At 37.9% G+C, this 23,666-nt stretch overlaps 1 pseudogene; it reads left to right on the top strand.

The window, feature by feature from the left end:
* LOC118995745 (uncharacterized) overlaps window positions 1-22,148 on the top strand; it is an 87,853-nt pseudogene extending 65,705 nt beyond the window's left edge.
* The last annotated feature ends 1,518 nt before the right edge of the window (window positions 22,149-23,666 follow it).

Below are 23,666 nucleotides of genomic sequence, written 5' to 3'. Positions count from 1 at the left end.
GGAAAAATGTCCTCAGATGAAGATAAACAAACAAAAACAGTAACTTAAAATCTAAATACAATGCATGTGACACTCCCTTCTTCCCACGTGTGCTGAACATTTATCTTGGAAAATCTAGAGCATTTGACATATATGAAATGATGGTAGTGTTTTCTAGCTTTTATTTTCCAGCGGGCTATTTCTTAATAACAATATTCCTGATAGTTATTAAGTAGGCATTAAAAATCTTCTAAAGAAGAATGCCCATTAGGGCTTTTCATAGGTTAGATGTCTTTTGTTTGTATTCCTACAGTACCTTATGCAACTAAAGATGTATGATTTTTTAAGAAATGATTACATTATTAAATATACTGATTAAAGACAACTCTATTGCCTCTGTAAGTCTATTACCTGTAACAGCACAAGGATTCTGCTTCATACTTCTATCTCAGATCCAATGAGAGCACCTGGAACATAGTCGGGGCATCCATTTATAGCAAACAAGAATACAATGGTACTATACCTGTTCATTTGTTTTCCTTTATACCTTTCATACTGAATAAGAACACAACAGTTGAGAGCATTTAATTGTGTGGGTTTATAGAATAGAACCTCACAATCTCGTGTGTGCCTGTGTTGCTGTGAGACCTAGGTTACTGCCTACAATTTGCTTTTGTACTGAATAAAGCGACAGAAACCCAATCCAACAGTTGTTGGCAAGGAAGCTCACTTTCATCATTCACCTGTCTCCCTTAGGACTTGGAGAGCCTTCTTTCCTTGGAAAGCTTAGGAATTTGCAACTCTTTATAACTACTGTGTCCTTTGAGGTATATAATTTTTCCAAATTTCAACAGAAAAGTTGGATTGGCATTTTCTCATACTATTTCTCACACTGCTTCCAACTATCAAAAAAATAAGAATCACCTGATAGCAACATCAACCTGTTGCTGCTTCTGTCATTAACTCTCTACTATAATTAACACAACTTAATGTAATTTATGTATCGGCATTTTTTCTCAGTCTTCTATTAAAATCTTTGTTTTGAATTCACCTGAATCTTTTCTTGACAAAAATTTTCAGTATGGTATGTGGCTTAATAATTGCAGATAATTCAGCATGAAGATTACCTCGTGGCTCTTTACCCTTACAGTTTTGAAATTTTATACCTTCACCATAAAAGTAATCTGTTTGCCACTATTATTAGTAATGGTACTTTTGATACAGGATTTATTTTACACATGTGCTGCTAAAGTACTGCAACTCTAACCTATTTAGAGCCTCTTTTTTTCTGTTGTGCTACAGAAAGAGGAAAAGAAAAAAATAGTTATGTGGCATTTCCCTAGTTAATATTTAACAAGTTTTGAAACCCATTTCAAAATCACTGCATTATATAAAGTTCCCTACTAAAGTGCAGATCTTCCCCAATTCCTACCATAGGAAATGGCATAAATTTTCTGCAAAAGACCAGATAGTACATTTTTTTAGAATTGCAGGCCACAGGATTTCTGTCACAACCACAATTCCACCTTCGCAGTGAGGAGGCAGCCTCCAAAAAGAAACATACATAAGCTGGCTGTTTATTTTGCTTTATTCCTGAACACTTTTAATAATTTGTTAGAACTTCCATAAAAAGGGGGGAAGGGTTTACAGGAACAAATATAAAGGACACATGGACAAAAACTAGGGAGGGTGGAAATGGGAGGGAGGTGGGGAGGGCTGGGGAGGGTGGACTAGGATGGGAGTAAAAGACAGAAAGTGGTACTTGAACAACAATTTAAAAGAAAACACCGTGTATTGGGTGGCTTAAACCTCAGAATTTTTTTTCTGACAGTTTTGAAAGCTAGAAGTCCAGAATCAAGGAGTCGGCAGGTCCGGTATCTTCTGAGGCCTTCCTCCTTGCTTGTAGATGGCCTCCTCTCTGCGCCCTTACATGGTCCCCACGTGTGAGCCTACATGCACATGGCTGGCATCCAGATGTGCGTGTCTTTGTGTGTTCAAATTTTCTCTCCTTGGAAGGACACCAATCCCATTGGATTAGCACCCATCCTAAGGAGCTCACTTTAACTTAATCACCTCTTCAGAGGCCCTAGATCTAAATACAGCCATATTCTGAGGTACTGAAGGTTAAAACTGCAACGTGTGAATGTGAGAGGACACAAACCAGCTGCTAATACCCCTGAAACTTGAGTTTCATGTAATTTTCCATTTTGACTGTTCTGAAAGATTATCTTTCTTTTTTCTTTTTAATGTTTTCTAGACATTTAAAACTTAAAAACCTTTGTTAGCTCTTAGAACCTCAAAAATAAGCAGCAGAACAAATACTTAGTTTGCTAACTCTTGTTCAGAGAACGATTCCTTCCCTTAAGTATTTCAGTTGCATCTGAATATTGCTACAGTATACTGTTGCTTTTCTGATAAGACACTATCTTTATTACCATTAATTTTATATATTAATTACAAAAATAACCTAATTGCTATTATTGCTCTCTATTGGTGTCAGGTTCTGTTGGTTTTAATTTTAGCAGATTACTCTAGCAGAGCATAACTTAGTTTGTGTTCATATTTTAACTTATTTTCATGAGGATACCCATGTGAAAATAAATGCCTTACATTTGCATATTAGTTAAAGTTTAGTGTTCATTCTCATATATTTTATATTCGTGAATTCACACAAGTTTGCTCTTATGTATAGTAATAGTATCTTTCTCAGTTATCTTGTCAGTGTTAAAAAACCAGGCATAATTTCTGCTGTGCTGTTGATTAGCAAATACATATAAGTAAATCAAATAAGGAACATATTATTCCTAGACTAGGAACAGATAAGCTATTTCTCAGAGAGTGGAAATGAATATCATACTATGAGCAAGTTCAAAGCTTTAACAGGGACCAGAGATTTCTGGTATTTTATATTGATTAATTTGGAGTAGATATAAAACAATTAAATGTATTTTATCTTACATTTATCAGTATACTTATGTAATATTCCAGATTTGAAAGCTGAATCCTTTCTGAATATTTAGTGCTGTTTTTTTTCTATACACAATTATATACTTACTGCTCAAAATAACATCAGATTAACATAAGTTATTTCAACATACATTTTGAAACAACTCTATGTTATAGGGTCCAAAAGTAATTTAGATATAGTCTCAGTTTTCTAGATATTAGAATCAGTCAAGGAAACATACAATTATCATATCATAATGTAACAGGGGATACTTCCCCCTAGAAATGGGGAGGGGTAGAGAAGCACCAAAGACTATGCATGCATGTGTCATACGGGAAACTGGGATGACGAAACAGGGGGAAAAGCAGACAGTGAGGCTGATGCCCCAAACTAGGAAGGTGATTGGATGGGAGGGACGTATCCTCCCATCTGCTTCTGCTGCAAGAGGATTCTCAGGGAGCCTTTAAAAGGAGAGCATGTGGGAATGCTGCTCTTTTGGATTCTCCCTGCCTTCCCTACTGACAGAAGGATGGAGTTCCTGGGTCTCCTACTTTCTGGACTGTGTGGCCTGGAATGTTCCCAAGCTACTCCATGAATGCTCCAGGCCAGGCCTGGAGCATAGCAAGCTGTTGTAAGAGGGAAGGGCAGGAGGCTCGGGCAGGCAGGCTTGGGGAGGCTCTGGCTCAGGACTCAGGGCAGCACTAGCCAACAAGCCCCTTGTACTTCCCCCAGGTTGGAAGCCACAGGCACTGCTCCCCTTCCACAGCCAGTACCTCTGGTTTGAACCAGCAAGCCCCACAGACAGCCCTCACTCAGTGATTTGGACCTGACCTAGAGCACTATAGGTATTGAGAGAAAAGCTGGTAAGAAAGGGGTAGTAGTGGGGAGAGGAGATTTGGGCCATGGGTCCTAGGAGGCAGGGACTGGGAGCTTGCATGGCTGGGTGACAAGCTCCATGTACCTCCTGCATGCACGAAGTCACAGGAAACCACTGTAGCAGCTACCTGCAAATGTTTTGATCACTCCTCTGGCAGTGGTGGCAGTGGTACGCATCAGGGAATCTACTGTGTATATACATGTATAAGTAAATAAAAATTCCATTTTTCTTTCCACCAGATTCTGTCTACAAAGTTATAGCCAATGAGCACCAAGCAGTAGCACCTCACTAGTTCAGTTACAGTTGTGGTGCACAATGTGGGGCCTTAGCTGCTTATGCCAGGTTGACCTATGTTGGGACCCACTCTGCCTGGTTTCAGGAGCTGTAACCACCCCCCGCCATGGCTATGGCTGAGTGAGTGACCTTTGGGCCATAAGCCACTAAGGAGACAAAGCTTATCTCCCTGGCAGGAGTGCCGCTTCTGCTCCTTTTTTCATAACTGGCCCCCAGTGCTTGATCAGTTAGCTAATGACAGGTAAGATTCCCCAAGTGGGAATCGACCTAAGACAGGCATGATCACATGGAGGCCCCAGGAAAGGACTTTCCCAGGAAAGGAAAGCTATGGAGAAAGGAGGCAATGGACTCTCGCCCTTCGGCTTTTAATGAAGCCTGACTCCCCTGAGTCTGAGGGAAGTCTCCAAAAAATTCCTTGGCTATCTGCCTTCTCTGCCTGACTTAAGCCTAAAACAATGACAGAGGGCAATGCAGCCCTGTGCTGGAAAGGGCAGGCTCCCCTGGTGATCAGGCCTGAGAAAGGATACGTAAAATCCTGCGAAGCCTGCTTTGCTAAGAATGCTCTTAGTTAAATGATAAAGGCCTAAGCAGGAAATGAGTTTGTTTCTCAAAGTTTGTAGCCTTTTAGCTGATAGACTCTGACTGAGAAGAAGCCCTAATAGTTCTGTGTATGCTATCTGTTATTTGATCCTTACAGCCTGACAATGATTAATAAGCTATACCTGTATTCCTGCACAAATTAAATCCAATAAAAGCTTGTCTAGGCAAGGGTCAGCATGCTCTCCCATTGAGAGGGTAACAATGCTGCCCCTTTTCCTCCACAGGACTCAGTAGGCCATGTGAATTTGTCTTATATCTCATCCATGACTTCACAGACACTATGGGCGGGTGCACACGTCAGACCCCCTCAAGAAATGGGATTGGGGGGCTTCCTTGTAGCTGGGAATTTCTCTGCACACCTGCTTGGGGCATCGCATCCATCACTTAAGCTTGTCTGGCAGGTGGACAGGAAACAGGTCTGGAAAGGGAACCAGCTCTGAGAAGGAGGAGGAATCACCTGCCTTTGGGGATAGGTGATTTTCAACCAGACCTTTCAACTTGGGGTCTGGTTGAAAACTGACTGAGTTTTGGGGAGGCCGTTGCTTGGGTTTACTAATTCTGAGTATTCTTTGGAATATTATAGTTGTGGGTTCAGGTTTTGCTTATATGTTCCCAGTTCGCCTGCATTCTTGCTGTCACAGCTTTAGGCCTATATGTCCCGGCCATTCTGGCTTGGTTCCTGGAGGGAGCCCACTGGGTAGAATTTTAGTGGAAAGGGGTACATACAGTCATTATCCAATGCCCAAGGAAGTATTGGTTTATTACTGTAATACTGTGTGGCCTATATACATTTTGGATTGTTGGGAAAGATAGCCCATGGATAGCTGCCTAGATTGCTGTACTATTATACAACTGGAACACTATTGCATTTACATAAATAGTATGAAATCCATTATGTAAAGGCATTTATGTTACTGCATAATAGGATTTCACCAAAGACAGAGGTCCCCTTAGTGAAATGTAGGAAAGGGGCCTTGAAAGCTCTTCCTGACAGTACATAGGAAGAAAAGGAGAATGATGCCCTGAACTTAAAGGACACAAGGTTTGTACAGGAGGATCCTCTCCATCATGATCCTCACCCAAAGCTATCCTGAACAGAGCCCAAAGAAGCAGTGACCCCACCCTTGTATGACAAATGACGTGTCAGGGATCCTCCTTATCTAGAACAATGCAATTTCCTTTGAAGCAGTATCTTATAGAAAGAATGAGTCAGGCAGGCCTGCCTGATGGCTACTATTGGGCCCATATTCTGTTCTCTACCTCAGACTGACTGAACTGGAAAAATTCCAGTCCCTCATACAGGGTTGATTCTCAGAGATGGCAGATCTTATAGCTTCCATTTTTGCCACTCATCCTCCAACAAGGGCCTATATACAGACTCTCCTCAATATCTTGTTAACAGCAGATAAGAGGTAGCTGGTTATAAATAGGGCTAATGAACAGGCTCAGCATTTCTAGCAAGAGAATCCCAATGGGACCCACAACCCAGCTAGTGCCATTCCCTTGACCGAGCCTGATTGGAACCCAAATGGTGGGGCCTTAGCCTTTTTGGAACATTACGGAAAGTACATACTGGAAGGGCTTAAGGAAAGGGTGCCTAAGAAAAGAGCCTGACTAATATACCAGCCCTTCAGCAAAAGTCGGATGAGAACTCACCTGAATTTTTAGAGGGTATCTAGCAGGTCTATATAAAGCACACTGGTGTTGATCTGATCTGTAGGCACCAGAGAATGTGCAGATGGTGAACATGACTTTCACTGGGCAAAGTGCCCCGGATATCAGGAAGAAATTTCCTCACAGGAGCCCTAGTTACAGTTAATGGTGGGGAGCAAACTGATTCTCCTGTAGACATGGGAGCTATGTACTCAGTGCTGAGACCCATAATAACAAAGGGAAGTTCAGATGTGGTAATGGTTACTGGAGTGACTGGACAACTACAAAAACAGGTGTTCCTTCCACACCTACAATGCCAGCTTGAGGATCAAAAGATTGTACATGTGTTTTTTCTCTATGTGCCGGACTGCCCTATGCTAATGCTAGGCCAAGATTTACTTTGAAAATTGCATGCCCAAATGACTTTTTCTCCTGAAACGCAGCAACTACATAGAGAGGTCCCACTGAGACATGTTCTCCAGCTCTAGACACTCCTGACTTGCCCAGAAGGTCCCAGAAGTAAACTCCCCACCCGTAAACGTTAACCTAAAAAAGGGGGTGCTGATGCTGTGGAGGAAACCCACAAAGAGGAGGCTTTAGAGTGGGTTCAGCCAGTAGTACAGAAGGACTAAATCAATCACGCCAGTCTCCTTATAACACTCCCATTTTGCCAGTCAAAAAGCCCCATTTGGGTGAATACTGATTTGTACAGGATCTTAGAGCCACAAATGACATTGTTCAGGACATTCATCCTGCAGCGTCCAATCCCTATACTCTGTTGACCATTGTTCTTGGAGAGAAAAAAATGGTTTTTAGTCCTAGACTTGAAAGGTGCCTTTTCCTGCATCCCAATAGGTGAACAGACTCAACCATTGTTCTCCTTTGAATGGCAGGACCCAGAATAAAAGCCATGCTCCAATATTGCTGGACTGTGCTGCCACAAGGATTAAAGAACTCCCCAGCTATATTTGAAGTATTAGCCAAGAACTTAAGCGATATTCAATTGACATCAAGAGTTCTTCTGCAATATGTAGATGACATATTGATAACTAGCAGCACGTGGGAGGACTGTTTGCTCAACACTGTCCCAGTCCCAAATCATTTGGCAAAAAAAGGATATAAGGTATCGCCTCACAAGGCCCAGATTTGTAAACTGGAGGTGGCATACCTAATTTTTCAGCTGAAACAGGACACTGGGAGCTTACTGGCAGATGAAAAATAAGCCATTGCTACAACAGAAACCCCAGAAAACTAAAGGCAGTTTCATGGGTTCTGAGGAATTACAAGGTCCTGCTGAATTTGGATTCCAAACTTGAGACTTATAGCAAAACCAGTGTATGAATGCTTGAAAGGACTGGGTCCTGGATTTTTCAAGTGGAAAAGGGATGGTCAGGTACCGTTTGCAACCTTGAAGAAAAGAAACCTTGCGGTCCTCTAGATTAGACCAATCCAATTTCCAGTTTCCAGGAAATATAGGGAATGCAGAAAAGCGTTAAATAATGCCCTGGGAAAATAATCATACAAATCCAGAACATGGGCCATGCTACATACATTGGCTTTATCTTTTTGCTACAGAGTTATTTTTTTTAGCAAAGTGAAGTTAATAAAATATAACAGCCAAGTGCATCAAGTAAACCTGTTTGAAAACTTATAATAGATATTTCTGTCACAGTGTATATTTGAGGTCATTTGAGTATGAAATACATATTAAATAATTTTAAGAAATGATTCTTAAGTAGTTTTAAATTTAATAATGTGAATGCAGGGTAATGTACTTTATAAAATAAGATGCACATTTAATGGTGAGGTATTATGATTTTTTTCATAAGTTGTTTTGAAACAAATGCCAAATGAATAGCAACACTTACATATGATTCTTCTACTATTGTCTTTGAATATCTAGATCTCTCTATATATGTTTATATTTTTTAAAATTATAGATATAAATAGATAAAACAGACATGGTTATTTTTTATAATTATTGAATATCACATTCATATATGAACAAAAGAAAACTACTGCAATAACTCTAACTAAAAGTAACCTGATAGGGTGAATTGATCATAAATCCTAACTGGGCAGGTCATAGTGGGTGGTCATGCCCGAGGCCTGTAGCTTCTTTATTTAAAGGTGTGTCTTTGCCTTCAGCCAGCCCTGTTCATTGTTTTTGTGCATCTGGGTTAACACAGCTTGAAACTCCTCTTTTTCAGATTCCTGGAAACATGACCATCTTTAAAAGAGCAAATAATCCTGTTAACTCTATTGTAATCTATAAAAACTTTTCTGTAATCCAATCTACAGAAATCCAATCTTTCTCTTACCTTCATATAATCTTCCTTTTGTTCTCTCCTTGTTTCCAAACTCATTAAAAATTGACAGTTGTCCTTCTCTGGACCATTTGAGATCTTACTATCCAGCATTGTCTTCAGTTTGGCTTAAATAAACTATTACAAAATTCTCTGCAGTCTTGGACGTGTCTTACATTGGCACTTACATAATTTTTCCATGAATATTTGCTTGAAATTTTGCATAATATATATTTTTGAAAAAATATTGGCAACTTAGTAAGTCATAATGACAGGTCCATATCTTTTAATGAGCAAATGATACAAAATACTGTCATTTAGTTATATTGCAATAAAATTAGCTTAATAAAAAAAGAGCTGGAATATTTTTATTAAAGTACAGCTTTCATAAAAGAGAAGATGTAATTTGAGAAGTTTTATAAATTTTACTGAAATATGTATACTCAAAAAAAGTATTTCCTGCTTGAAGAAGCAACAGAGGCAATGGAGAGAAGGAGTGGACACATAAGAAACAAGAAAGGAAGACTAATTCCATTGTGTTTCCTGGCCAGATGACACTGAATTGTGTCTGCAAATGTATTGCCATTTACTTTTTTTTTCATTCCTGTTCTTCCATTCTTTTTTATTGAAAACCATATCAGCATTTTTGAAAACTATAATATGCAATTATTGAATCATATTATCTTTAAATAGTGAATGACTGATAGAGGGGAGAAGATGGCAGCCAAGTAGGTCGAAGCTGAGCCCACTTGCTCTTGCCCCCAACTCATATTCTCAGTTGATCTTCCTACAGATAACCTGAACAATGAATTAACTGTTAGCTGATATAAAGTGTTGAACCAAGGAGTACAGAAGTGCTTCACAATGCTGCAGCAGAGGAGAGATGAATCAGAAATCACAGCTTTGTAGCTTCTTCCCCTCCCAGGGCAATGTGACCCAGTCCCTGGTCAAGGAACCCTCAGACCTGGTCTAGGAGTGACTTGGAGAGATATACAAAATCAGGGAGATCCTGGATAACAACACATAGGAAGCAGCATGTCCCTAGCTATAATACCAAATGCTAACTGGGAGAGTACCAGAGAGAGAGAGAGAGAGAGACTCTATCTCTCAAAATAATCAAGAGCTACACAAGGGCTGTGTGGAGGCAGGCTGCAGCCAGCCATGACTGTGAGAGACTTTTGCCTTTTTTGGAGGCATCAGAGAGGTAATATGGAGAGGTAATGTGCATGGGAAAGCCAGACAGTGACTCTGTCCTGAAGTGGGTGTGCCACAAATAGACTTTTTAAAAGGGAGGCTGAAGCATGCTGAGCAGGGAATCTGAGCACAGTTGTACTGCCAGCCAAGGGACAAGATTGAAAGCACAGTTTGCTTGCACTGAATATAGGTGGGCAGGGAAATCAGAAAATTACATAGCAAAGGGATTTCTGAATCTCAGCCCAGTGTGGCTAGCAACCAGGAACTACACAAAAAGGAGAGTTTGGGACTGTGTCTACTTCGAGGGCAGTGGGCTGGGAATTTGATGGACAAGAGTTGAGCTTCCGAGAAATTTACAGCCAGGTAGAATTCTCTTATGTGACAGATTTCAGACCTTTGGAAAGGGAAGGACATACCCATCCCCCATCTCCTGCAGGATTGCAAGTGTTGTATCCATTGGGGAAGTTTTACAGAACAAGCCCAACTGGCTCAAGAACCTCCTGCAAGGTGCATATTCACAATGGGGGAAAAGGAAGAAAAACTCTAAGGACCCATTTTGAACCACTGTCAGGGGGACAGAATACTCTGATTCCTACAGCCTTATTCCACTGAGGCCAGTAAGGCGGAGAGATCAGAAATTGGTACAAGGGGTAATTAGGACCCTTCTCAGTCTCTCTCTCACACAGAGCTGCAACCAGCACCAAGCAGGAAAGAGTTGCCGCTCTTACACAGATTGGCCCCACCCCTGTAATGGACAGCTAGTTCATTAGAAACTACACAGTATTAGTCTTAAGCTGGCACAGACCAAGATGGGTAGCTCAGGGGCAGGGGAACTCACCCACAACTTTCCCAGATGACTGAGAACAGCACCTTCCAGAGGAAAAACAGGGACTCTACCCTCCCAGTCACAATAGAAACCTCCCATCGAGGCAGGTGAAGGTGATACATGAGGTGCTGCCAGAGTTGGATGACCACCCCCATACCTTGAGCTGATAAAAAGCCAGAAGTGAATCCAGAAGACAGAAAGCAAACATCAAATTCTGCTGAGGAACAGCCCACTTTGTTCTTCAGTATTTGCATTATTTTTTCTCTCACATAGCCCTCTAGCATTCTTCTTTTCCTTGAATTGTATCCCAACTAATTCACTATATTTTTGTCTTTTACGAGCCTTTATTTAGAATTTTTTTATTTTAATTTCAAATTTCATATTTTATCCTTCCCTTATTTTACTATATTTTGCCTTCTTCCTGACTTATTTTCATTTTTAATTTTATTTTCCCCATTTTTACACCTTGTTTCTAGTCCTTACTCTTATTATTTCTTCTCCCTCTATCCTCTCAGAATCACTTTTTTCTTTCCTTTAGTCAGCTCATATTACTTTTTCCTTTCTTATCATATTCTTATTTTTTCCAACTTTGGTGTGGATATAGCAAATATTGCTGTTTTTCTTCAATTTTATTCCTATTTGTTCAGTAATATTTTTTTATTTCAAATCTCATAGATTACTCTCCTTCTGTCTTATTCCATCTTGCCTTACTTCATCCCTTGCATATTTAAGTGTGCAATTTTATTTTTTCCTTTAGTAACCTGGATTCTATTCCTTACTCTTACTTCTCCTCCCTCTAACCTCTCACAAATATTTTTCTTGCCCTGGCTGGTGTGGCTCAGTGGATTGAGTGTGGGCCTGTGAACTACATGATCACAGTTCGATTCCCAGTCAGGGCACATACCTGGGTTGCAGGCCAGTTCCCAGAAGGGGACGCATGAGAAGCAACCATATATTGATCTCTCTCTCTCTCTCTCTCTCTCTCTCTCTCTCTCCTTCCCCTCTAAGATAAATAAATAAAATATTTTAAAAATATATATTTTTTCTTTAATGTAGACATCCCATATTCTTTTTTCTTGTTCTTATAATACTCTTATTTGCTTTCCATCTTTGTTACCTCTACTCATCTATTGTTGTTATAGACCCTGTTGAGGTTTTTCTTCAATTTTGTTCCTATTGGTACTCAATTTTTTATTTTATATCAAAATTCATATTATACATTTCCCTTTTCTTATTCAATTTGCCATTGCCCTTCTTTTTTATTCAATATTTAAATTTTATTTTTTTCCTTTCTTACCTTTGTTTCTGTTCCCTACTCTTATTATTTCTCCTCATGTTCCCTCTCAAGATCATTGTTTTCTCTCCTTTGGGCATCTTTTTTACTATCATATAATATTCTTAATCAACTTCCACTGTTATTAATTTTTGCTCACTTGATATTAATATTGCTGATATGGTAGACAGCTATTTTATTTATTTATTTATTTATTTGGTCTGGGTTTGAATTACTGGGTAATTTTGCTTTGTTCTGACAGCACCTGTAAATAGCATAAAATATGTAGTGGAGGCTGTGACTGTCAGTCAACCAGCCAGAGGGAAAGAACTTAAAATGAATGAGCTATCAATAATCAAAGCTGAATTTTGACAAGACAGCCCACAAAAACTGAATAAAGAGCAACCTTATACAATAAAGATAAGAAGATCAAAGAGTCTACACCACTGAATCCCACATAACTACTACCACAGTTGGTCAACCCAAGAAGACAGGCAGTCAAAGCAGAGCAATCTGAGATGCAGAAACAAACAAAAAGAGTCACATAAAATGTAGAGAAAAAAACAACCCCCAATGAAATGGAATGAAGGAATCCTGAAAAAAGAGCTAATTGAAATTGAAGGAAGCAATATATCAGAGTTCAAAAAGGCAATATGAAGAGTTCAAAATAATGGTCAAGAGGATGCTTAAGGAACTCAATGAGAACTAGAAGAAACTTTATGGGAGCTGCAAGGAACTTAGTGGGAACCACAGCAGCATCAAAAGGGTTATAGAATCTATGGAAAAGAACCAGGAGGAAATGAAGAATACAATATCTGAAATGAAGAACACACTAGAAGAAATTATAGAGTAGATGAAGCAGAGGACAGAAAACTTTTCTAACTTGGTGTGAGAAAAAAGTCATACAATTTCAGAACGCACAGAGAGTCCAAATCAAGATGAACCCAAAGATGTTCATCCCAAGACAAATTATAATTAAAATGGCAAATTTTGAAGACAACAATAAAAAAAGCAACAAGGGAGAAATTGCTAGTAACATACAAAGGAACTCTGATAGGGCTGTCATCTGACTTCTTAACAGAAACACTACTAGTCAGAAGGGATTCGCACAAAGCATTTTAAGTAATGAAAAGCAAGACCTAAAACCAAGACTTCTATTTTTAGCAAGACTTTCATTTAAAATGGAAGTTGAAATAGAAAGCTTCCTAGACAAACAAGCCTAAAAGGGTACATCTCTACCAGCACCACAAGGGATATAAAAGGGACTGCTTTAAGAAGAGGAAGAAATAAAAAGAAACAGAGAGAAGCATAGGTAATAAGGGGGAAAATGAGAATGAATAAGTACCTATCAATAATAAGCTTAAGTATAAATTGATAAAATGCTTCAATCAAAAGACACAGGATAGCTCAGTGGATAAGAGAACATGATATGCATAGATGCTGCCTATACAACACCAACCTCAGAACAAAAGATCTGTACAGACTGAACATAAAGGAATGAAAAAATATCCCAAGCAGATGGATATGAAAAAAAAAAGCTGAGAGAGCAATACTTAAATCACACAAAATAAAATTCAAAACAAAAGGCCATAACAAGAGTTAAAGAAAATCATTACATAATACTTACAGAAGTTGTCCAACAAGAGATTAGAGCCATTGCAAACATACATGTACCCAACATAGAAGCAGTTAAATACATTTAAAAAATCTTGGAGGACTTTCAGACAGAGATCAACAGCAATACACTTATTGTAGGTCATTAAAACACCCTACTGGCAACAATAGATAGATCTTACAATCCAAAGAATCAAAAGAATCACAAGGGAATTCTGGCATTGGGCAACACTAGATCAATTGGACTTAGCTGATATTTACAGAACATTTCACCCCCAAATAGCAAAATATACATTCTTCTCAAATGCACATGTATCATTTTCAAATATAGACCGCATGGTAGGACACAAAACAAACCTTAACAAATTTTAAAAAATGAAATCATATTAAACATCTTTTCAGATCACAATGGCTTGAAAATAGAGTGCAATGTCAAGGGAAAAAACTCAAAAACATTTAAACACATGGAGACTGAATAACATGTTAATAAATAATGAATAGGTTAACAATGAGATCAAGAAAGAAATCAAAATGTATCCAGAAGCAAATGAAAATGAACATACAACAACCTAAAACCTACGAGACACAGAGAAGACAGTCCCAAGAGTATTACAATATGTTAAAGTACATTCAATACAGCCCTAAGTAAGATACATATTGTACATAGAAAACCCCATAGGCTCCACCAAAAAACTACTTGACCTAATAAGTGAATCCAGGAAAGGGCAGGATACAAAGTCAATAGACAGAAATCAATGGCATACTTGCATACCAATAATGAATTATCAGAAAGTGAAAAAGAAACCACATTTACTAATGGAACGAGAAAAATAAAGTACCGAGGAATAAATTTAACCAGGTATATAAAAGACCAGTACACAAAAGCTACAGAAAACAGAAGAAACTGAGAAAGATACAAATAAATAGAAGCATATACTATGTTTATGAACTGAAAGAATTAACATCATTATAATGTCCATACTATCCAAAAACAATCTATAAATTCAACACAATTCCTGTTAAAATACCAATAGCCTATTTCACAGATGTAGAAAAAGTACCCCCCAAATTTATGCAGAACTAAAAGAACCCAAATAACCTCAGCAATCCTGAGAAAGAAGAACAAATCTGGAGGGATCACCATACCTTATATTAAACTACATTACAAGGCAGTGTAATCAAGGCAATCTGTTACTGGCATAAGAGAGACACAGAGCTCAATGGAACAGAATATAGAGATGAGAAACAAATCCATGTCTCTATGGTCAATTAATATTCAACAAAGGTGGCATGAAAACACAATGGATTAAAAACAGTTCAATAAACAGTGCTGGAAAAACTAGACTGGTAAATGCAAAAAAAAAAAAAAAAAGAAAGTAGACCACTGACTCATACCATATGCCAGAATAAACTCAACATAGATAAAGGATTTTAATATGAGTCATGATATCATAAAAAATCTTAGCAGACATTCCATGTAGCAATATTTTTGCTAATATATCTCCTAGAGCAAGGGGAATAAAGGAAAACATAAACAAATGATACTACATCAAATCAAAAAGTTTCTGCACAGCTAAAGAAACTATTATCAAAATGAAAAGGGAAAAAATTGTATGGGAGAACACATTTTCCAATGATACATTAGATAAGGGTTTAATCTCCAAAATATATAAAGGACTCATAATTTAACACCAGGAAGACAAACAATTCAAAAAATGAGCCAAGGGCCTGAAGAGATACTTCTCCAGGGAGGACATACAAATGGCCCATAGACATATGAAAGATGCTCAACATCACTAGTCATAAGAGAGATGCAAATTAAAACCACAATGAGATATCACCTCACACCTCTCAGACAGATTATCATTCATATATCAGCAAACAACAATTTCTGGTGAGGATGTAGAGAAAAGGGAACCCTAGTGTGCTGTTAGTGGGAATGCAGACCGCTATGGAAAATAGTATGGAATTTCCTAAAAAAATATACAAAATTGCCTTATCACCCAGCAATTCCACTGCTGGGAATATATACCCTAAGATACCTGAACAGCAATTCAAAAGAAGTTATGCACTCCTATGTTCATAGCAGCACAATTCACATTAGCTAAGTGTTGGAAATAACCCAAGTGTCCATCAGTTGATCGATAGATTAAAAAAATGGTACATTTACACAATGAAATACTATGCAGCAGAAAGAAAGAAGCCCTACATTTTGCGATAACATGGATGGAACTGGAGACTAGTTTGCTGAGTGAAATAACACTGTTGGTAAAAGAGAAATATCATATGACCTCACTTATATGTGGAATCTAATGAAAAAATAAACTAACAAGAAAAACAGATCTAGAGAGACATGGAGATATGGAACAAACTGATAGCTATAGGAGGAGAGGTGGAAGGGGGAGGGATGATGGAAGGAAGGGGAAAGGACTAATCAAGAATACATATGATTGACTCAGAGACATGGACAACGGAGAGGGGATTGACTATGGGTGAGGGGGGTTGGGTGGAGGGGGCAAAGGGGAAAAATCGGGGCAACTATAATAGAATAAACAATAAAAAATAAAAAACGAGTAAATGATTACCTCTAAAAAGATCAAATTAAGAACTTTAATAAAAATGTTCATTAGAAATATATTTCAAACTATGATGAAAAAAGTGAAAAGTGTGACACACTGCATGTTTGTGTCCCTTTAAAATTTATATTTTAAAGACTGAATATCCAATGTGATGATAGTTGGAGATGAAAACTTTAGGAGATAACAGAGTTAGATCAGATGATGAAAGTGGGACCTTGGGATTGAGATTAATGCCTTTAAGTAAGAAGATATCTTTCTCCCTCTGTCCCCTATTCTCTCTCTCCCCCCGGCCCCCGCCCTTTCTCTGCTTACATGAACCTAGGAAGGCCTTGTGAGAACACAATGAAAAGTCACCAGTCTGCAAGCCAGTGAAAGAGCTCTCACCAAGATCAGAATCAAACAGTACTTTGATCTTTGTCTTCTCAGCAGCCAGAGTGGTTAGAGATTAACTGTCTGTTGTTTAAGCCACTTAGTTGATGATATTGTGCTATGGTCGCCCTAGATAAATAATACAGAAATGAAGAATGGGCAAAATATATACAAAACAAGATTAAATATACGATCATTACAAATAGGACAAAAATTGCATTAAATAATGAGAAAAGGTAAATATGCTAACAATATCAAACTCCACAGCAACTAATTAGACAAAGAAAAAATTGTATTAGAGATGAAAGAAAAATTTGTTGTGAATAAAATTATAGCAAGGTGGGTAATTTATCTTTTAAACAATAAGAATTATCTAGTAGACAGTGAGGTTAAAGAACAATTTGACTAAAGAAACTCAGTGTAGTTAGATACATTTAGAACTACTCTTTTAAGTATGGGAAGATGTACTTTTTGTTTTCATGTTCATGGAATACACACAAAAATAAGCTGTGAACTTTGCCAAAAGTAAACCTGAATATTTGTGAGTTGTGGAAATTTTGCATGCCTTAAACATTTCAGAGAGGTAACAAATTGATATGTAATGTTAAAACTAAATAACATAAAGGCAGAGAAATCTGAAATATCATTCTTTGAAAATGTTAAGAAAGAAAAACAAAGAAAAAACAAATGAAAATGGAAGGCAACTGACACTGGGGCTCTTGCTGCCTCTCACTGCTTAGGCAAAAAGCACAGACAGGGCTTGGATCGTAACTGCACTTCTTAATTCATATCAGAGGCTAGTGGTATGAGAAGGTGACTGGTCAAAACACTTACCCACCTTACCTTGAGCTTTCAGAAGCAGGTTTATACAGGGGAACCATATGGATTTGGGAGGGGAAAAATCTTAAAAGGAGTGCAGATATGGTATTTCTCTTGGGAGGGGCATTGGAATGGAAGTCAGTCCGCAGCTTCTTCCCAAACTGGCTCCAGAGTTCTGATAGTATCTCTGTTTTCATTAGAATTCCTCTTCATCTCTTCCCCAGAGGCCTGTGGTTTATGGCCCGGAGGTTATGTATTCTCTAGCCAGGGAGGAGAGGTATAAACCATTTGCTCTCTAGTGTCCTTGGTTAGGGGAGATAAGGTCTTGTGATTCACTATCTGGCTGTAAATTGCTCAGTGTTTGCCCTTTTTAACTTCCCATTCCACTTGCCTAGGAATTTTTCTAGCTTCTTACTATCCTGTCCCAGAAAGACTTCTGAAATTTACTCAAGGAAAAAGACAGACAAAACGCACAGATTTAGTAGCTAGAGATGGAAAAAAAAAAACAGGCAATCAGAAAAGATTAAAACCAAAGAAGAAAGCTATATATAAATCTATAGTGATAGTTATAAACACATTTTTCCAACACTTAGTAACTTAAAACAACATTTATTATCTCAGGGTTTCTGTGCCTTAAAAATCCAAGTGTGATTTTATCTCCTGTGGCTCAGGGTCTTTCACAAGGCTGCAAAAGTTTCAGCAAGGAGCTATAATTCTCTCAGGATCAACTGAGGGAGGATTTCCTCACATGCTCAATAACTTGTTAGGATACAGTTCCTCCCAGGTTGGAAAGGGGCCTTAGTTTTCTGGGGTTTAGCAATAAAGGCCTTTCTTAATCCCTTAGCACATAGGACTCTCCATGGGTCAGCTCACAACAAGAAAGCTTGCTTCATTAAAAAGAACCTACAAAAACAGTGAGAGAGAGACAGAGACAGAGAAGGAATTGAAGATACAGTCTTTTAAATTTTTTTGTAGATTTTATTTATTTATTTTAGAGAGAGAGGAAGGTAAGGAGACAGATGGGGAGAAACATCGATGTGTGAGAGAAACATAGATTATTGCCTCTCACACATGTCCCCAGTCCCCTACCTGGGACCAGGCCTACAACCTGGGCACTTGCTCTGACCAAGAATGAACCAGCAACCTTAGACTTTATGGGGCAACTCAACCCATTGAGCCACACTAGTCAGGGCAAGACATAGTTTGTTCGTTTGTTTTCTAAATGCCCTAATATAACAAATGACATCCTTCTAATTTTTAGAAGAAAGAAATTAGATCCTGTTTACACTCAAGGGGAGGTTGTTTATAAAAGAACATATACTAACAGGAAGCAGGAATCACTGGGAGTCATTTTTAGGCACCTACTAACAGTTGGCAGATTGAAAAAAATCAATTTCAGAAGTATGTTACTTCTTCACAAAATGTAAGCATCAAAGATATACAAGAAGATGTAGAAAACTTACATAGAATAATTAATATAAATATTTCAAATATGGTTAAATTAATATTATTGGGTCAGTGTTTCATGAATAGCTTTTTTCTAGTGTAAGAGAGACCAGTATTTGGCCCTGGCTGGCATAGCTCAGTGCATTGAGGGCAGGCTGCAAACCAAAGGGTCGCAGGTTCGATTCCCAGTCAGGGCACATGCTTAGGTTGCAGGCCAGGTCCCTAGTGGGGGCTACATGAGAGGCAAACCACACATTGATCTTTCTCTTTCTCTTTCCCCCTCACTTTCCCTCTCTAAAAACAAATAAAAAAAAAGACATTGCCATTTCAAAAAAAAAGAAGAAGGAGAGAGGGAGACCAGTATTTGGATTATTTAAACCATCTGTATTTTGAGAAAAAGTAAAACATAAGATTAAAATTTTAAAACTTGTATTTAATGAACTAGAGTGGCTGATTACACAATTTTATTTTATTTATTGTCCCTCCTAATCTTTGCAATTATTTTGCTTAGACTTTTTTAGTTGTTTCCTTTCTCCCCACCCAGTGAAAAGCAAGATTCATATTGTTTGAAACCTTTCCTGTGTGTTCACTACTATACCCCCCGATAGCTAGAACAGTGCTTATAATACAATATGCATTTAATACTTGACTATATTAATTTTTAAAAATCAGATATTATAGTATGATGTTATTACTGTTAAAATCACATATGTGGTAATTCTATAAATGTATACACAGTGAAAGGATCCTTCACATTCTGGTAACACAACTCTCACTTTATTTATTATTTTTGTGAGAACGTTTTGGTTTTATTCTTCGGCAAATTCCAATTATACGATAAGTGCTATAAACTAGCGTCCCTATGCTTTACATATGATTCTCACAACTTGTTAGTCTTGTAGTTGAAACTTTGTCTCCTCTTACCCATCTCTCTCCATTTGTCCTCTACTTTCTGGCAACTCCTTTCTAGCCTCTCTTTCTAAGATTTTGACTTTGTTTTTCAGAGTTCACATCTCACTGACACCACATACTTTATCTTATAATTGAATCTCAATAAAAGTAAATTTTTAAATGAAAAAGTCTCACGTGTGTTAGAGATAGACATATGTATGAATCAGTTACATACAGGTTGTAGTAGACATCTGTGGAAAGAGAAGTAACATAGTATGCATTAAAATAGGGATAATAACCATCTCACTATTAGTAAATCATTCAGATTTTCATAAGTTTGAGATTCTATGGACCCTACATAAATAATACTTACCTAAATGGGTAAAAACTCAGATGTTATAGAAATTTAATGGATAAGAATATTAAGAGGTAGAATTTTTGATTAGCAAAATCAAGAAATATAAAACTGCATATCACTATTATTTTAGCTAAAAAATATGCTTTTTTCAGAAAGAACATTAGAACAAAGTAGAGAAATATTTTGGTCCTCTATCTAAGAATATATATTTCATCCATCAAACATGTAATTATACAGCATATCCCCTCTCCAGTAAAGGCTTCATTGGGCAAGCATTAAACTTTCAGGTACTTCTGTTTCTTAAAACACTAAGGTTAATTGATTGCATTACACAGGACTGAGGGGAAATATAATGAAAATATTTCTTATATTTTAGTGTTCTAAAATTACCGCATGCAATTCTTTATAATGAAGAAGGAAAGACATTTGCATTTTGCTCAGCTTTTGATTTAGATTCTCTTAGTCTTTCACATCTATTAGCAAAACCACCCTGGTAGGTGGAATTTTGAGGTGCTTCCCAAGAATCTTATCCCTTGGTGTACACAACCTGTATCATTCCCTCCTTTTGAAAATGAGCAGAATTACAGGTATTTTGTAGATACAATTAAGACCCCAGATCAGTTGAGTCTGAATTAATCAGAAAGGAGATTATTCTAGGTAAGCTTGATCCAATCAGGTGAGTTTTAAAAGGTACTGGCCTCTTTTAAAGGTTTATGGAGGGGCCTATGTGACAAAGACTTGCGCACGATCTGTAGAAACTTAGAAAGGTCTCCTGCTTACGACTACTGAGAAAGGGGAACATCTATCATATTGCTGCAAGAAAATAAATACAGCCAACCACCCAAGAGAGCTTGGAACCAGACTTTTTCAACTCAAACCTCTAGCTGAAGACACAACTCCCAGCGAATACTCTCAGAAGCCTTGTCAGATCCTACGAACTATCTCTTGCATGGTGTGAAGAATATCACCAATTCAAAGAGTTTGAGATTGTCAAAACAAAACAGTGATGGTGCTCCAAAAAATAAGCCTCATGAACATATCAGAGTCTGTGGTGATAGAGTCTGGAGTCTTGTTTTTGGATCTTCAGTCCCAGAAACACAGAGCAGCTGTGTAAATATAGAATGACATCAATTCAAATTAGTACAAGATCAGCTACTCCTTGCCACAGGGTTAAACAATGGGCATATCAAAATGTGGGGTGTATAAACAGGAAAACTCCTCCTTAACTTGGTAGATCACAGTGAAGTGTTCAGAGATTTAACTCTTGCTCCAGATGGGAACTTGATCCTTGTGTCAGCTTCAAGAGACAAAACTGAGAGTGTGGGACCTGGAAGATGATGAAAACATGATGAAAGTGTTGAGGGCCCATCAGCATTGGGTGTACAGCTGTGCATTCTCTACTGACTCTTCCATGCTGTGCTCAGTGGGAGCCAGGTAAGCAGTTTTCCTTGGGAATATGGGTAAATACCATGATATGGAAACTAGAAGGACATGACTACAATGTTGTAGCTTGTGACTGTTCTCCTGATGGAGCATTACTGGCTACTGCATCTTATGATACTTGAATATATATCTGAGATCCACATACAGGAGACATTCTGATGGAATTTGAGCCTGTTTCCTCCACCTACTCCAATATTTGCTGGAGGAGCAAATGACAGATGGGTAAGAGCTGTATCTTTTAGTTGATAGACTGCATACTGCAAGCCTTGTTGATGAAAAAATGGTGAGATTCTGGATAATTGATGAGGATTATCCAGTACAAGTTGCACCTTGAGCAACGGTCTTTGGTGTGCCTTTTCTACTCATGGCAGTGTTTTAGCTGCTGGGACACGTGATGGAAGTGTGTATTTTTGGGTCACTCCAAGGTGAATCCTTAGCCTTAGGCATTTCTGTTGCCCGTCAATCTGGAGAGTGATGCCCAGGAGCTCCCAGTTCCGTCCAGAGTGTTGTAGTTTCTCTCCTATCATATTTGGAAGACTCTGCCTTCCCTACTAGTAGGGACTGACAGACACACTTCACCCAAACCTCAAGATTTACTGACTTCAAATACCTGTTACACTCATCCCTTGCTATATCGTGGTTCACTTTCTGCAGCTTCACTGTATCGGTTTTTTTTTTAAAGCCTACAATATAGCAAGGGACAACTGTATACTTCACTGGTGAGTACCCATATAGAATTGTATATGTTGCTAAAATTACATAGGTTTAAGAGTGTAGAAAGGAACATATGAAGTGTTTGTGAGAGAGTGGGAGCCCTGGCTGGTGTAGCTCAGTGGATTGATATATATATATATATATATATATAGCCTTTTATATATGTGTATTTATATATATATATATATATATATACATAAAACAAAATAAATATAACACTGCTACCTCACGAATTTTTTTCACCTATTATGGGGGTCTTTGGAATGTAACTCCTGTGATAGGTGAGGGATTACTGTATTAAGATTTATTTAACTCGATATGTTCTTATACTGCATTTTGATCAGTTTTAAAAATCTTATTTATAGATTATAGGAGAAATATTTCTGAACATAGAAAATGCAATTTCTGCTGGCCGGTGTGGCTCAGCGGATTGAGCACGGGCCTGTGAACCACACGATGGTGGTTCGATTCCCAGTCAGGGCACATGCCTGGGTTGCAGGCCAGTTCCCAGCAGGGGACTCACGAGAGGCAACCATACATTGATATTTCTCTCCTTCTCTCCTTCCCTTCCCCTCTAAAGATAGATAAATAAATAAAAATTTTAAAAAAAGAAAATGGAATTCCTTCTAAAATTTAACTATGAAACATACATGCATGTACATATTTAGATATAAGCTGCCATGTGTTGAATGGACTCTTTTGCTTTTCTGATCTTTATTTTTGACATGTATATATTGTTTTAGTAGAGCCACACTATGTATCTTTCCTGCAAAGTGAAAGGAAATGGTTTTTTTTTGAGGGGGGGACACTGAATTTAGATGGTAAATATTGACTTAAGAAAGCTGAATTGCCACATATAAAATATGTGTTTGGTGGGGGGGAATCAGAAAACTGACTTGTAAGTAACACAGAGTTTTTGTATAGGGAAAGGATTTTGTTTTCCTTACAATGACATCTGAGAGGTAGAGCTTGAATGTGATATTATTCAATTAAAAACAGCCAGGATATAACTTGGAAAAGGGGGTCTCCCTCTTCACTCCCAAATTATTGCCGCAGACTTGAATTTTGGAAAACAGCTTGTTACTTTAATCCCTGTGGTATAAAGTATTATAAATTTCATTCAGTTTGAAAATCCATCTGCTGTATTATTTTATTGCTAAATATTTTTGTTGTTTATATTGAGGAACAGGTATTTGAAGACCATATTTCGGCTTTTGTTTGTTTTCACACGTGTCCTGTGTTTCTGCAGGGAGTAATATTGGTGACTTACCAAAGGGGAGCAATACAGTACACTTGTTTTTGCCTTCTGTTATTCATCTTACCTGCAAATATTGAGAAAGTATGTATTATGTAAAATGCTTGATTATATATCTTTGAGTTATTTTGTTAAATTAAAGATAAAAAGTAAAGAAAGAAACCTGAAAATTATGTAACAAACATCCAAAGATTTCAGAAGACATCATTCCCCCTAACATTTAAGAGTC

The sequence above is a fragment of the Sturnira hondurensis genome, unplaced genomic scaffold (assembly GCF_014824575.4).
Source record: "Sturnira hondurensis isolate 20B ecotype Veracruz unplaced genomic scaffold, ASM1482457v3 Scaffold0010428, whole genome shotgun sequence".
In the NCBI taxonomy this organism is placed as follows: domain Eukaryota; kingdom Metazoa; phylum Chordata; class Mammalia; order Chiroptera; family Phyllostomidae; genus Sturnira; species Sturnira hondurensis.
This window is presented reverse-complemented; position numbering and strand designations above follow the sequence as displayed.